This window comes from Phodopus roborovskii, unplaced genomic scaffold (assembly GCF_943737965.1).
Source record: "Phodopus roborovskii unplaced genomic scaffold, PHOROB, whole genome shotgun sequence".
NCBI classification, from domain to species: Eukaryota; Metazoa; Chordata; class Mammalia; order Rodentia; family Cricetidae; genus Phodopus; species Phodopus roborovskii.
In genome coordinates, this window is record NW_026126515.1 from 4,827,297 (window position 1) to 4,842,746 (window position 15,450).

At 44.2% G+C, this 15,450-nt stretch overlaps 1 protein-coding gene across 1 annotated transcript in view; it reads right to left on the reverse strand.

The window, feature by feature from the left end:
- Positions 1-15,450, reverse strand: part of Dpf3 (double PHD fingers 3) — a 260,400-nt gene that overhangs the window by 31,141 nt on the left and 213,809 nt on the right. The window lies entirely within an intron of this gene.

Genomic DNA, 15,450 nt, shown 5'->3' on the forward strand with positions numbered 1-15,450 from the left:
GGCAAGGTTTATTGTGCCTCTGCTGTTTTGGCTCCACCAAGCCTCTGCTCCAATTCCCAGAAAGTCTCTATTTCTCTCTACCTCACAGCCCACTCTCGACAACATGTGCCTAAGTGTTTCAGGCAAGGCTGTGATGGATGCAAAGGGCACCAGCACACACTGGCCACTGGCCAAGCACAGGCTGTCTTCGTGAAAGCTAGAGACCTGAGTCTTGCACACTAACAAGAGGCTTGGGTTTCCTAGTAGCAGCTTCAGAATAATGCCATCCATCCACACCCAAAGATAAGGTCTTTTACATGTCAAAACACTCAGAGTCATCAGAAACAAACTCAAACACCCAACCTAGTATTTGTGGAACCAATAAGACTGGAGTAGGAAAGGGGAGCAATTGATTTAATATGTTGTTCCCTGTGTGTCATTAAGGAGCATGGACTGTCCTTGCAACCTAATGAAACAATGACTAAATTTAAAAGACCCAGAATAAGCATTTCTTCTTGCTATTTTTTTCATTTATTTTTATTTTATATACATTGGTATTTTGCCTGCACATATGCCTATATGAAGGAGCAGGATCCCCTAGAACTGGAGTTACAGACAGGTGTGAGCTGCCATATGGGTGCTGGGAATTGAACCCGGATCCTCTGGAAGAGCATCCCGTGCTCCTAACCGCTGAGCCATCTCTCCAGCCCCACCATTTTTTATTTTAGTGTTTACTCAACTATTTTAGGAGGAATAAACTGAGCCAAAAATCAAAAGGGACAGAGCGGAGAGATGATTCCATGGTTAAAAGCAATGGCTGCTTTTCTAGAAGACCTCAGTATGATTCCTAACACCTACACAGTGCCTTATAACCATCTATACCTCCAGTTCCAATGGATCTGATGCCCTCTTCCAACCTTCACAGATGCCAATAGCACAGACATACATGCATGCAAAACAAGCACGCACATAAAATGAAAGGCGGGGTGGGGGGGTCGCAACATGGTAGTCAGTGTGGTCCTGCCTTAGTGGTGAGATGGGTATAATTAACCTGCAGTCCTGCCAGGGGCTGTACTCCACTGTGCTGATTGATGGCTCTCCCCACATGCTGTCCCTTGCTGCACTGCTGTCACGTGGCCATCTTCCATTCCAAAAGCCACACCTTGCATGCATCTGCTGGCCTTCCTCTCTTATCCCTACCACAGCTAAAGCCAACATTCCATCTGCACTCGTACCAAGCAATTCACCAGGCTGCAGCTGCCCAGTATCCACTCCTACAGCAACTGCCTCTCCGCTGTGGCCCTTGCTTCCCTGGTCAATCATCCTCTCGTGTCTCTCCATTTTCTCATGCCCACTCACTTGAAAACTACACAGGCAATCAGACTAAGTCCTCGTTTCTGTGCCACATCTGCCCATTCCCTACACCTGTGCTCTCATAGTTCCTCCCTCCCACTGTCCGGAACTTCTCACCCTAGAACTTTCTTCCTACTAGGATTCCCTCTGCATTCTCTCTCTCTCCTACCAACAGACGAATAAATTGCAAATGCTCCCACCTTCTAAAGAGACCACTGATGTTGAATTCAAACAAAGGTTTGTCCACAGTCTGGTTTTCCTTCCTCCTCCCTTGTCTGCCTCCCTGACTGAGCCTTTCTCCATCACTGTACTCCTAACTCTTTTGACAGGGTTAGCCTCATTTCCCCTAAGCATCATCCACATGCCTTTGATTTCTGAGCTTCTTCCTTCATCGTAGACCACACTGAGCCATTTGCCATGGAAGTTGGGAGCTCAAAGAATAGACAGTAGAGAGAATCCAAGGTGGGAAAGGATTGTGGGAAATTCTCATCTGAAGGGTTAATAGGGACCCTGCCAGACTGGAGGGGAACCCTGGATTGAGGACTTTGGACTCCCGAAGGCAGGACTCAGAGCAAGCAGAAAATGAGGGTCATGGAACAAGCTTTATAAAACAAGTTGTATTTTGAATCATGAACAAGGAAAGCAAGAAGTCATGGTAGGTTCTAGAATAGCAGTTCTCCCTTTGGGAGTCAAGTGCCCCTTTCACAGGGGTCATATATATCAGAAAACCTGCATGTCAGATAGTTACATTACACTCCACAATGGTAGCAAAATCGCAGCTATGAAATAGCAATGCAAATAACTTTATGATCTGGGATCAACACAACATGAGGAACTGTATTAAAGTATCACAGCATTAGGAAGGTTGAGGGTCAGGGCCACTGCTCTAGAATAACAAAAGTAGAGAGGAAAAGTGAGAAGAGTAAGCAGACACGGTAGAGCTAGAAAGGAAAAGATGTTGATACGTCTTATAGAGCGAGGCTGGCCTCAAACTCACTATATGTAGCTGAGGACAACTTGGAACTCCTGATCCTCCTGAGTGCTGGGATTGCAAGTGTACACACCACACTTTGTTTTTGCAGTGCTAGGGATTAAACTCGGGGCTTCATGAATGTCAGGCAAGTGCTCTACCAACTGAGCCACACTGCCAACCCCATTTCTTTTCATTATCATTATTACTTAGTTTGTTAAGACTGGGTCTTGTTAATCAAATTCCTTAAAAGATAGGGAAACTCAATTCTCTAATGGGTTCTTGGGGGAGATTAGGATTATTAATGCTAATTTAATGAGAAGTTTCCTATGTGCTAAGCACCTTCAGCTCACTTCCTCATCTCATCTTTAAACAATCTGTGACTAAGGCTTATTGATAAAGAAGCCGAAGGCCAGGGCAGTTAAAAAAAAAAAAAAAAAAAAATTACAATGACCTAAGTAGTGACTGGTGGAAGCTAGTTGAAAGACATCCAATTCCAACATCTGTGTGGGAAGTCATCTCAGTCCTCAGCCACAGGACACCGGCAATGGCAGTGTCCCCTCTTCTGAGAGGATCGGCAACTCTCAGGGGACATGGGCTTCTGACCATTCTGGTGGCCCCCTGAAGCAGAGGGATTCTCTACTGAAATCCTGTTTCTGCATCACACTCCCCTGTCCCCATCCATGCTCCAGGCTGTCCTTGAGAGATGTGAGGCTACAGAGTACACGGGGACTGAGGGAGCTCTGCTCCTGGCTGTCTCACTGCTACTCTAGCTCCCAGATTAAAGGCCCTACCATACTTTCCCCGGCAGAACCAGGTCAAGGATATGGCCAAGTTCTAGCCACATGAAATTACAGGTGAGGAACTGGCCAGCCCCCCAAAAGTTGCCAGGAGATTCTGAGATTTGACAGTCGCTCTCCTGTGTCCCCATTCCCTCCTCAGTGGGTTCAGCTCTGGGGACCTCTTGTCTGCACTCAGAGGTCAAGGATAGGGCAGCCCTTGCAGCCAAGGCAGCCTTGTCTGGAATGGGTCCAGTCTGTACATGATGAGGCATGACTTCTCTTAAACCAGTGGTGGGGAAGACCATTGTGTTCCTGCAGGTGCGCAGCCCACAGTCTCTCCCCTCTGCACAGAGACCTTAATTCTCTCCAGACTGGCTTACCACCTGCCTCCTCTGGGAAAGACGGAGATAGAGCTGGGAATGGTCGGGTCAGAAGAAATTTGAAATGGAGGAGGACAGAAGAGACTTCTGCCTGGAAAGCATAAGCAGTGTTTGTGGGAGAGGGTTATAAAATGTCAACATCTCTCCCAGACCCTCACCAGTGCCAGAGGTACCCAGCAGTGAAGATCCTCCCAGGGTCTTAAAACTAAAACTTCCTCAATTTAAAATGCAGCGGGAGCTCACACTCCCAATGCCTATCTAACCAACACACTGCCACGAGCAAAGAAGAACTCTGGAGATCACAGAGTCCAATCCCTTCTTGAGACACCGGAGGAAAGGGAGCCACCAAAGTTAAGCAGCTTGCCCATTGTCGCTGGGCATGGTGAAAGCAGGGCTGGGGCTCCAACCAGATCTCTAAGTCCATACAATGTGGTCCTGAGCCCCAAGAGAGGGTGGCCAAGGATGGGATGAGCAGGGGTCTGGAACCTTGGCACCTGCTTCAAGGGCTGCCCCTTCTGCTTGCTACAACAAATAAGAGCCCTTGGAATCTTAGACAAATGACTGCCCTCCCTGGCTCTGCCTTCCGGTAGGAATACACGGAGAAGAGCCAGGGCCAGCTCTGTCCTGGGTACTCTCTGCTCTGCTGCCAGTTCTCTATTGCCACACGGAGAAGAGCCAGGGCCAGCTCTGTCCTGGGTACTCTCTGCTCTGCTGCCAGTTCTCTATTGCCACACCTCCTAAGAGGAAGAGCCCTCCAGAATGAATACATCAAAAGTGCCTTCCACTTCTTCTGGGCACCGGAAGTAAGGCAGGAAGATGAGGGTTAATATTTTGACACCACATTCTTACCAAAATGCTGCCTCTCAAAACCAGCTGGACCCATTAATTACAAGAATGGAGACTGAACTGAATTTGAAGTAGCAAGGCAAATGATGGCTGTGACCCAAAATGATGTAATGACAGCCAACAAAAATGGGGAGAGACAAAGCATCCTGCCTGGGAGTGTGAGGGTTCATGGGCCTACAGAGTTGCTCAGCTCGGGCAGCCTGGTCAGAGCAGCTGGGTCTTTGCAACTAAGCAATTTGCTCTTTGCTAGGTAACCAAGGTTCATTTAAATACTGGCTAAAGACCCAGGGCTTGCCAGACAATGGTCAACAGGATGGAGGATTCTCAGGACTCTCTCAGATGCCAGCAGGAGTCCTGTTACTATAGGAGGAGTAATAGTCCGCAGAGGAAGGAGGGCGAGAACTTGAGAAGCAACAGATGCTGGGAGGTCTTGGCTCAGAATGGGGAGAAGGCCCATGAAGATACCAGGCTCTGAAGAACTGCAAAAGGGCAAGAAGAAACACAGCATGTGAACACTTGCCTCATCTTGGGCAAGTTACTTTTCCCAGTCCCGGGCCCCTTGCTGTGAAGTTGGACCACCTCTTACCTCAGAAGATCTTTAAAGAAGGCTGTGAATGTAGAGATTGGGATGGCATGGGTGTGGGTAGGCACAGTGAGCCTGGCTCCTTTCTCTACCTTAGAGGACAGGGCAGACACCACCAGAGGCAAGTCTAGGAATGAGGCATTTCCCAGTGAGCCCTACAGGAGGGTGAAGTACAGTCTAAAAAGGTTTCCAGGGGACACAGAGAGGATAGATGTCCTGAGGCTCATAGATAGTGGTAGGATCATTCACTGACCACCCCTCTTTAATGTCCCTCTTCCTACTTGATGAACCTTAGGTTGTTCTTCCCCTAAATGAGACATATTTGCAGAAATGAGCTATGATTATCACAGCAGACAGAGCAGAAGGGCCAAAGGAACAGGGAGAGCAGCAGTCTATAGAGTCCCCTGGAATTCATGGGAGAAGGAATAGGGCTCTTGCTCCCTCTGTCAATCATTAAGTGGATACGTTCTTCTTTTAAAGTCAACCTCTGAACCTCAGCAGAGTGCAGTCACCCCTTAGGCTTCTTATAATACACTCAGTACAGCCATCAGAGGTAGGCAGGAGCTGGGGTTTTAAGACAGTGAATGGGTGATGCAGCTGAGTGCATTGAATGGACACAGAACACTGCCCGCCATGATGAGTGCATAGTTAGCAGTGGGCCCTGGAACACAGACTGTAACACATCAATGTGAGCATCACAGTCTGAAGGCAGGTGAAGGAAAAAGGGTTTAGTGAGATCTATACTAAGTCCACATGCTACAACAATGAGCCTGTCAGATCCCACAGAGCTGGACATCTACATTGTTCAGATAGCCCACATGGGTGCTGGGAACAAAACTCAGGTCCTTTGCACAGGCAGAAAAGCAAGATGAAAGAGGGTCCAATATAGAGGTTTGTATCCAATTATTCTTCCTGTCTTTAGAGGGAAGGTTCTGTTATTATACTATAGTTTTGTGTCACGTTCTTTTAATCTGATGCCCTGTTCCTTTTATCCATGCATAGGCCAAGACAATTTGTCGTTGAACATTCTAGGCAAGTAACACGTAAAGGTGAGTGCACTAATGCAAACAACAAAGAACATACTTGGAGTCTGGACCACTCCAACACATCTTCAAGGCTTTGGCTTGGCTTCTTAGCCTTCCTAAGTGCCCAGCAATTTATTCATCTGGTAAGTGGGACAATGACATCTGACAAGGCTTCCAGGAAGAGTACATTGAGAGTCAAGTGATGATTTAGCATGACAGAAAGGGCCAGCCCCTTTTGGACACTGTGGTGAAGTGGCCTACATTCTTAGCACTCACAATCCACACTTCTCACACACGGCTGCACCTCTTCCAGCTTGCAGGCCTAGTGGGGAAGCCATCAGTGAAGGAAGGAGAAAGCGACAAGGTGTTAGAATTGAAAGACTCATGGTTGGGGCATGTAAGAGTTCATGATAGTCTTCTTGCAAAAGAAACTAGGTTTGTTCCCAGCTACCTGTATTTAGGTGCACATATACAGACACACATAAATAAAATGAAATAAATCTTTGAGTTTTTTTTTCTTAAGAAAAAGAAAGACAGGGGTTACAAGTTCACCTTCTCATTTCCTCTAAGAGGTAAATCAGCTGTGGTATCTAAACAATGAACTGTCAAAATGCTCCCACACCCAACAGTGGGCATGGCCAAAGTCCCAGCCTGATGTCTTCTCTTCACTTCAGCCTCAGTGAACTATCAACCTAAAAGACAAAGTACATTTGGTTCCAATTTGACCAGAACAATCATAGATTTAGATCTCAGGCTCTCTGAGACCAAGTGGCCAATGGGCCTCTCAGAATATACCATGCTCCTCCCAAGTGCATTTCAAACCAGTGAGTAGGAAAGGAACAGTTCTTGGTAGGAAATGCCCATTGAATCATCAACCTCCAAGTTTAACACTCAGAAAGATGCATATTTTACCAGATCAACATCACACAGACGATGGAGATGCTATGATTCTGCTTCATGCCATTTAGAAGGAATATGCTCCCTGCTTTGCCCATGAGAACTAGGAGCCACCGTCTTTTACAAGAAGACAGAGGCTGCAGGGAGGGGAGAATAGATGTGCCCAAATTTCTTGATACTCTGCTGCCCACATGCAGCCATGCTAAGCATCACACATCCCTCTTACGAGCTCACAAGGGGCCCCTATTTCCAGCTCTTCCTTAGTCTTTTGCTGTGGCTCAAACCACCCCTTGATGTCAATACTGGTAGCATGCCCACAACCTGCTTTTTCTTCCGGTCTGTGCTCTGGCTCCAAAAACCCCATGCCCACGCACATCTCTGAGTTTCTGCCTAGCCACTTCCAGCAGTTGCTTTCAGTGGCCAGTCCTCTCTTTGTCCACATCAGCTCCATCCTTCCTTCTCCGAAGTCTTGCCCCCACATCAGCCAGCAGCAGTAACTCTCCTTGATGAGCCTGTCTAACATCTGCAGTTTCGAGCAACATGGCACTTAATTATGCATGGTCTTGTCTTGAATAATATGTTAACCACCTGTCTCTCCTTCATAGAAACAAAAGATGCCTGCCACACTGGAGAACATTTTAGAGCCATAAAAGACAGCCCAAAAAAAAAAGGTTCTTGCTTGCTTCAGCAGCACATATTCTAAAAAAAGGGAAAAAAAAAATCAGACTCCACCAGCTATCACTGGTACTTTCGTCGCCTTGATCCCCTTGAGTCTCAGATTCCATCTCTATAGAATGAAATTAGTAACCTAAACCCCAAGTGCTATTGTATGGCTTTAACTAGCAATCAGCTATGAGAATCCTTTGCTTCTCTTCATGCCCTTCAGAACCTCATACAGTATTGCAACACAGAAGGCAGTCCATCAGTTATTGATTCATTGATTTGTAGCATAACCGATAACATGAGGATTATTACAGAAAGTAACAATGGTCTGAACAGATTGATTTATTTTTTCATGATGGACATAAGGTTGATATTCACAAAGGTAAACAGTCTATTTTACCCAAAGAAATTTTCATGATGACACAACTGCCTATGTCTCCAAACCCTGACCTCAGCCAAGCAGGTACCACAGCACTAACATCGCAACGGCTCCTCCCTTACTATCTCACGCCAGCTATCAGCAGACCTGCCCTTGTTGGGGTCACAGCTCCCACAAAGCTTGCTTCACACAAGGAGCACAACACAACTGGCACTCCTTTAAAACACACACACACACACACACACACACACACACACACACACAATGTACATAGGACTTCTTTCCCAAATGACTTAGGTTCTCTAAAGGAATGCTGACTACCTTTCTCCCCAAACAGAATTTTGTTTATAAAAAAAATGTCTTCTCCTAGGTCCTTCCTGCCTGAGCAGGTTAGGGAGGAGTCAGGAGACAACTGTGAATGTCAGTGAGATCACTCTATTCGAGCTGAATGGAATAGTGATGTCCTATCACAACCACATGACTCATTCTCAAGGATGATGTTGGAGGTTGTGAAGTCTAAGGAGCTGAGAACTGGTACCCCACTCTAGATGGGGATCTCTGCAGCATCATTCACCTGGTGGCCTCTTGACTTGACTTACTGTCCTTGTTCATATCCCTGGCTTTTCTCTGCAGGAAATTGTCTTTTCCCACAGTATTCACATTCCAGCCAGTGCCTTGTACCACCCAATCTGGACATTGCTTCAGTATGAACAGAGCACACTCAGAAGTAGAATTTCCCTGACTTCTTGGGACCAATCTTACCCATGTTTCTCTACTTGCTGGTGGTGAGTTAGACACTGACTCCTTTAACATTTCCGGTTGTAACCCTGTGTGTTGCAGGGTTAGACCTCCGGAGCTCATCAGTCCCCTGCCCCAACTCTACATAGGAAAAGACCCTGGCTAACGGCGAGTCCACCTTAACCTCTCCAAAGATTAAAGTTAGTTCTTGGTGTCAAAGAGTTTGTCTATTTGTTCTCAATTCCCCAAGGCACTTCTCCTGTCTTTTTCTCAATGATATACTGAAGTTACCACTAAAAGACCACTAATGCTTTTATCCAAGTTAGACAGCCTCTAATGCTAAACTTCTCCTTAAAGGACTTATTTGTCCTTATGGTATACTGTTAATAATCTTTCCTGCAATTTTAGATTTTTTTTAGTCTTTTTCATTTCATTTGAACATGGTATTATCACTAGCAGTACTAATACACATACAGCCAAAGAATTACATCTCAGCCCTTACATATCATTTCAACCTAACCTGCTACCAGGCACTCAGAGATAACACAGTGCCCCTTGGCTTGGGAACTAGAATGGTCTATATCTATCCCATGTATAACTACCCTTGCCAGATGATGAGTAATAAGAACACAGTCAAGCCAGGCATCGTGGTATACTCATATCCCCAGTACTTGAGAGACGGTGTGTAACTCAGTGACAGTACACTTGCCCTGAGAGTTCATCTCCATCATTACAGAAAGAGGGGAAAAAAGAAAGTAACATACCAGTACTTAGGAGAAACATTCAGGAGGATCAATAAATTGAACCCAGCCTGGACTATATAGTGAGATCCTGCCTCTTTTCCCCAGCACTGAAACAGAAGATAAAATACTAATATAGCAACATGGTTAATGTCATTCAATAGATTGGATAACAACTGTCAAAAAGTCTCAGAAAGTGTCTACTCTAGTGTAGGGAAGATCACCTAACCAAGAGATGTGTGCCCCTCACACCAGGTCTTTGCAAAATAGAAAACATAGGATTTACTGACTTCAAATAATCTCCCCTGACTTCCGAGGGAAGCTAGAAATAAGAGCAGACATGAAAGCACACCAGTTCCAACCACTACTCCCTTTCAGGAAACTCGGGAAAGCTAACAACAAGCCTTGCTAAAAGGTTTCCTGGGATCTGAAAGGCTATCTCATTTTTGGCATGACAGCTGCCTCCTGAGCATCCCTGGCTTCACAGCCACCTCATCAGGACCATCCTATGTTCAACTAGTGATACAATCTCCCTTTAGTAGTCTCAGGTTAGTAAGCTTCCCCACTAACAAATATGGGGGAACCATTTCTTATGAATTACCTTGGGAGATGAAATAAAATGTTGTGGAATGTGTTATAATTCTGAATAAAACCACAGAATCTTAGATCTTGGGAAGAAATGTATCTTGGTAATCTCAACATCTCATAGGTAAACCGCTACCAAGTAGTCATCAAGCAGCAGCAGCAAGAGTCCATCTCTTTACCTTCAGCAACTCCATACCTTTCCCACTGAGTATCCTTTATCATGTATCTCCTATAGACACAACTCAAGTATCTACACTCACATCGGCACATAAGCTACTCACCATTTTTCACTTAAAAACAACATCAGTTGCTAGGGAGGAAGGGTATTCATCACTGTGTCCTCAGGAACTCACTGTCAGGTAGTATTAGTTATTCCATTCCTAGACAATTTAATGAACACTGCTCTGTTGTGGTTTAGACTCATCACTGAGAGTATTAGAACAACTTGTGGTGGGACCTTTAGCCTCTGAAAACCTTTGGTAGTGAGGTGTTAAAAGTTTCTATTACTATTGGGGGCATGTCCCTCTACCCCTTCCCCTGGTGACTTGAAACTTTCCTCTTAGTCCTATCACTTTAAAAAAGATCCACATGTTAGCATCACCACCCCCAGTTAATGTATTCTCTGAATCAAGGATCATCAAAACTATGCCCCACGGACTAGCTGCCCATTTTTGCAAAGGCTTTTTTGAAACACAGCCACACCCATTCATGTACATATTGCATACACCTCCAGAGTAGGACAGCTCCAACAGATGCCTGGCCTAAAATGTCTAAGCAATTTATTATTTAGGCCTTTACAGAAAGAGCTGGTGAGTGTCCATTATAAAGAGGGAAATGACGAGCTTGTTCAAAATCACCTCTTCCCCAGCAAGACAAAATAAGACATCACTGATCCAAGTAATTAGTGTTTGCAAATTCAAGAATAGCTCTAACTCTCTTACAAAGATCCTCTATAATGAGATGAACATAGGATCTAAAGAGTTAAGACACAAAGGGTTTAAATAACAAAGATTCTAGAAGAATCTGTATCTATAGATACAAAAAGGGAGACACACAGAGAGAATTTACTCAAAGTTCTTCATTTGAATTTGCTCATTTGGGGCTAAAACTCAAATCCAGCTCTGGTCACCGGGAATGTGACACAGAGTTCTTTAAAAAGGAATGTGACATGATGGGTGACTCGTTGGCCAGCAATAATGACATCACATTAAAACAACTATAAACTGTACAACCTTACAGGGTTTTACAGAGAGGATTTTTCATAGACATGCAGAAAGGGAATGGAAGGTGATATATTTTCTTCTGGGAATGTATCCCAAAGTTCTGACATGCTGAATGGTGGATGATATAGCTCTCTCTACTCAGAGACCACCCAAGTCTCTTTCCCACCACGTAACAACTCCAAGCCAGGATATACTATCTACAGTCCCGAGTTAACATGAGGATCAGTTGTTCTCAAGGATTTTGGACAAATCATTCCAACCTCAACTTCAACCTTATCCACATTTTTAAGTCCAAAACTATCAAAATACATTCAAAGCATGTCCTGTATATAGTCACACGTGGCTTAGTCCACACCAAGTTGATCTTCAATGTTTCCTTTTCACTTACTGCCAAATTTTTTAAATGGAGAAATCTCACCAAAATGTTCATGTTGTACTTCTCTTGAAAAGCCAGAAGATGGCTGAAGAGAGATGACCTAATTAGGAAAGTACTTGCTGTGCAAACATGGGTGTCTAAGCTGGACATGGAGGCACACACCGGTAATCCCAGTGCTGAAGATGCAGAGACGGGAGGATCCCCGGGGCTTTCTGAATAGCCAGTGAGCTCCAGGTTCAGTGAGAGGGAGACCGTGTCACAAATTATCACAAGGTCGAGAAGCTATTGAGGAAGACACCAAGTGCCTACCTCCATCCTACACACACATGCATGCATGCACGCATACCCAGAAAACCCTGAGTTAAGTAGCAGCTGTCCCACACAGCAGAGCTACTCTCCAGCACCACACACCCTGAGCACCACTCTTGTCCCTGAGGCTGAGCACTGAGAGCTGTTCCCTCCTCCCTAGCACTGTTATTTCCTGCAGGTCACTGCCACACCTGCCTGGCTTACTGAAGACACCTGCTCTGCAGGCATCTGAACATCAGTTCTCATTCTAAGCCTTTATGGTAAGCAATGTGCTTGGACTTCAATCCAAGTGCTATAGTAACTACAGTATAAGTACTAATATATTTTATAGTAACTACCATATTTTCAAGTGGAAGAGGAAAGCGATTTGCTCTTCTCCTTTCTTGTTTGTAGGCTAGCACATATATCCTCCTCCCCCATCTTGTCATGACATCTATGGACACAAAACACCGGCATTCTTAGCCAACAACTCACCACCAGATGCTTGAAGTGACACTCACTGCCTTCATGACTTGCCATTGAGGATCCCTAACTATCCTTAGTATGTTCCATCCCTGGTCATTTACACTGACACTACAACTCTATGGCAACCTCTTAGTCCAGTGAGCATCTCCATGATAGTGTCCACAGAAAAGGCCTTAATCATAAAGAAAAACACCCATAATGAAGATAATTTCTTCCCTTCTGACTCAAAGTACCCTTTTCCTAAATGCAAACTAGAGGGGAGATTTTAGATGTAACTACTTCTCTCTAGAAAGACATTTAACCTCTTCAGTGACCTAGGACTTCGTTCTAATCTTCCAAATCTTCTAAATAGTGGGAGTATATAATAAATTGTGATACCTGCTTTATGCTCCAAGTATTTATTGTTGGACAGATCAATGGGTAAACATCACATACTTTATACATAATTCAATCTCCAAAAAAGGGAAATATCATCCCTTGCCCTAGCATAGAGTATCCTTGAAGATATTATGCAAAATGAAATGTCAATGGGCAAAGGACAAACATTGCATGAGTTCATTCATTCAAGTATGTGAATTAGTCAATTCAGGGGGTCACAAAATTTAAAAGAAAAAAAAATGGCTGCAAGGGGCCAGGAAGGAGAGTTGGCATTTAAAGGGAATGTTTCAGCTGGAAAAGATAAAATGTAGAGATGTGTGGAGCTATTTCCTCAATGACATGAATGTACTTTTGCCACAGAACTAAACACTCAGCAGCTAAAGTAATGAGCTTTATCTTTTATTTTACTGCAATGTAAAGGGGGTAAGGGAAAGGGGTTGGGAGGATGGCTCCGTTGGGTAGTGTTTTGCCGTGCAAGCATAAGGACCCGAGTTCAGGTCCCCAGCATATACATTAAAATCCAGGGGCGACAGCAATACATCTGTAACCCTAGGGATGGCAGGGAAGGGGACAGAAACAATTAGATCCCTAGAGTTCATAACTGCCAAGGTCTGGATTCAGTAAGTGACTATGTCCCAAAAAATAAGGTAAAAATGATAGAGGAAAATAGACAACAACAATTTCTGACCCCCCCACATAAATACATGCACACATGTATGCATACATGTATGCACACATATGAAAATCAAACACAAATTTTTAAAATGGAGATGGGGATGTTACGGTGGATAACATATTAGATGTGGGGAACAACCTCCTTTTTAGTACTGAGAAAACTTAAGTCCAAAATGGAATTGCATGTGACCCTCATTCTAAAAGAAGGTAAAACCCAATGGCAACAGCACTGTAATGTTGCAGTCCACTCCACATGGCCCCAGTGGGAACAGGACCAATTGCTCAGAGGGAAACACCTGATTTGACAGGCTAACCTAGATGACAGCATTCATATTCACCTTTAGGAAAACTCTACCCTAGAGGGTCTACTTACAGCTTGCACATCTTCCAGCTTAGGGAACCTTTCAAGTAGTTAAAAAGGCTAACCTCCCATCTTTTCTCCAAGCTTATGCTCATTCTCTCAAGACTGTGAAAAACTTCTTGGCATCAGTACGATAGCAACATTAAACAGGTCTGCTGTGCTTTTACCACATAACGAGGATTTTGCAAAGTCTGTTTTGACCATGGAAAAGAGGATAGATGGTGGGGGGGGGGGCGATGTTGGGTGGGTGATAGTAACTCTGAGCCAAGAAGAGACGGTAGCACCAACACCAGATATTGCTCACATCTGATGCCCCTATGTGGCATTCAAGCTAATGGCAACTGCTATCCCAGGATGCACTTCTAAAATTAAAAAAAAATAAATAAAAATAAACTTGGGCATGAAAGGGATTGAAGTCTTTACAAGAGTTCATCTCACACCACATTGTAAGAGTCACTCCTGCAGGATGAGGTTGATAAGCAAATCTTACAGATGTTACAAGACTATTGCAAACAGTCTTTTATTTAACAGAAACTTACACAGACTTCACACAAACCCTACATTGTGCAAAGCTTTATCACAATTCTACACGTATCGTAACCTGTGAGTGTGGGTTGGAGAACAGATCATTATTATAATTAACATTTTTGACAAGGGAAATTTTCTATCAGAAAATGATAGAAACACACTCTTGATGACATCCCCCTTCTCTTGAGTGGGAAGCCTGAAGGGTCTAATGGAAAGTCTGCCCATCCACCCTTCACTTTCAATGGTAGGTGAGATTTATTCTCAGGCTGGGGACAATTCAGTAATACTGTGGCTCAAGCACCTTTGCTGACAAGAATGTCCAGCCTTAAACTGTATATGTGTCATCCGTGACTCTGCTCTGGACATGTAAAAGACAAGCTAGGTGGAAGCCAAGAGGTAGAATCCAGTGTCCCAGTCAGTCAGCTGACTTCCTGGGCTAGGTCAAACATACAACGCCGCATTCCATTTCATTGGCCATAACAGCCATAAAGGACACACATAGAACACTGGCCTTCCTACATCTCCTCACAAATAACTTAGCTTCAAGTTTATATCCTCCCAACCAACTCCCTAGTCTTCAGAGAAACTCAAGGCTCTCAGGCCCCCTGAAGTCTGCTCAGTAGGGCTCCCCTGAACAACTCCCTCCAGGAGTTGTCAGAAGCTGAACTAATGTGCCCTCATCCACTGCTTACTTGTGGCTGTTTTGGTTTTCTTCACTGAACTGTTTTAAACAAAATCCTTTCTGTTTGAATCTGCTTAACTTTGCAGCAATGCATTCAATCAGTTGTGTAGAATTCCTTCTTCCATCAGGCCTCATGAGACTAGATGGGCCCACTACTGCTTTACATTCTGGTCAATGGGTTCATCTGAGGTGACAGTAGGGAGTGGGACACACTGCCAGTTTGGAGCTAATTTATTGCAATCAAATCCTAACACATAGTTACTTAGTATCAACAATACTTTCCAGGGGATTTTGGAAGGACTGATCAGTCCTTGCTTACCATATCCAACTAGCAGAAATTAACAACAACAACAAAAACCTAATGCACATACACAAATGGCTTTCTTAAAAGCCTGAGAGAGCAGAGTTGATCTTTATTTCCTTATTAAAAATGTGGGGTACTTTTCCTTAAAGTCAACACGATGCCTTTATTTTACAGTAAAGACTCTTTTGATTTCAGGTCTTCACAAAATCTTTTTTTTTTTTTTTTTTTT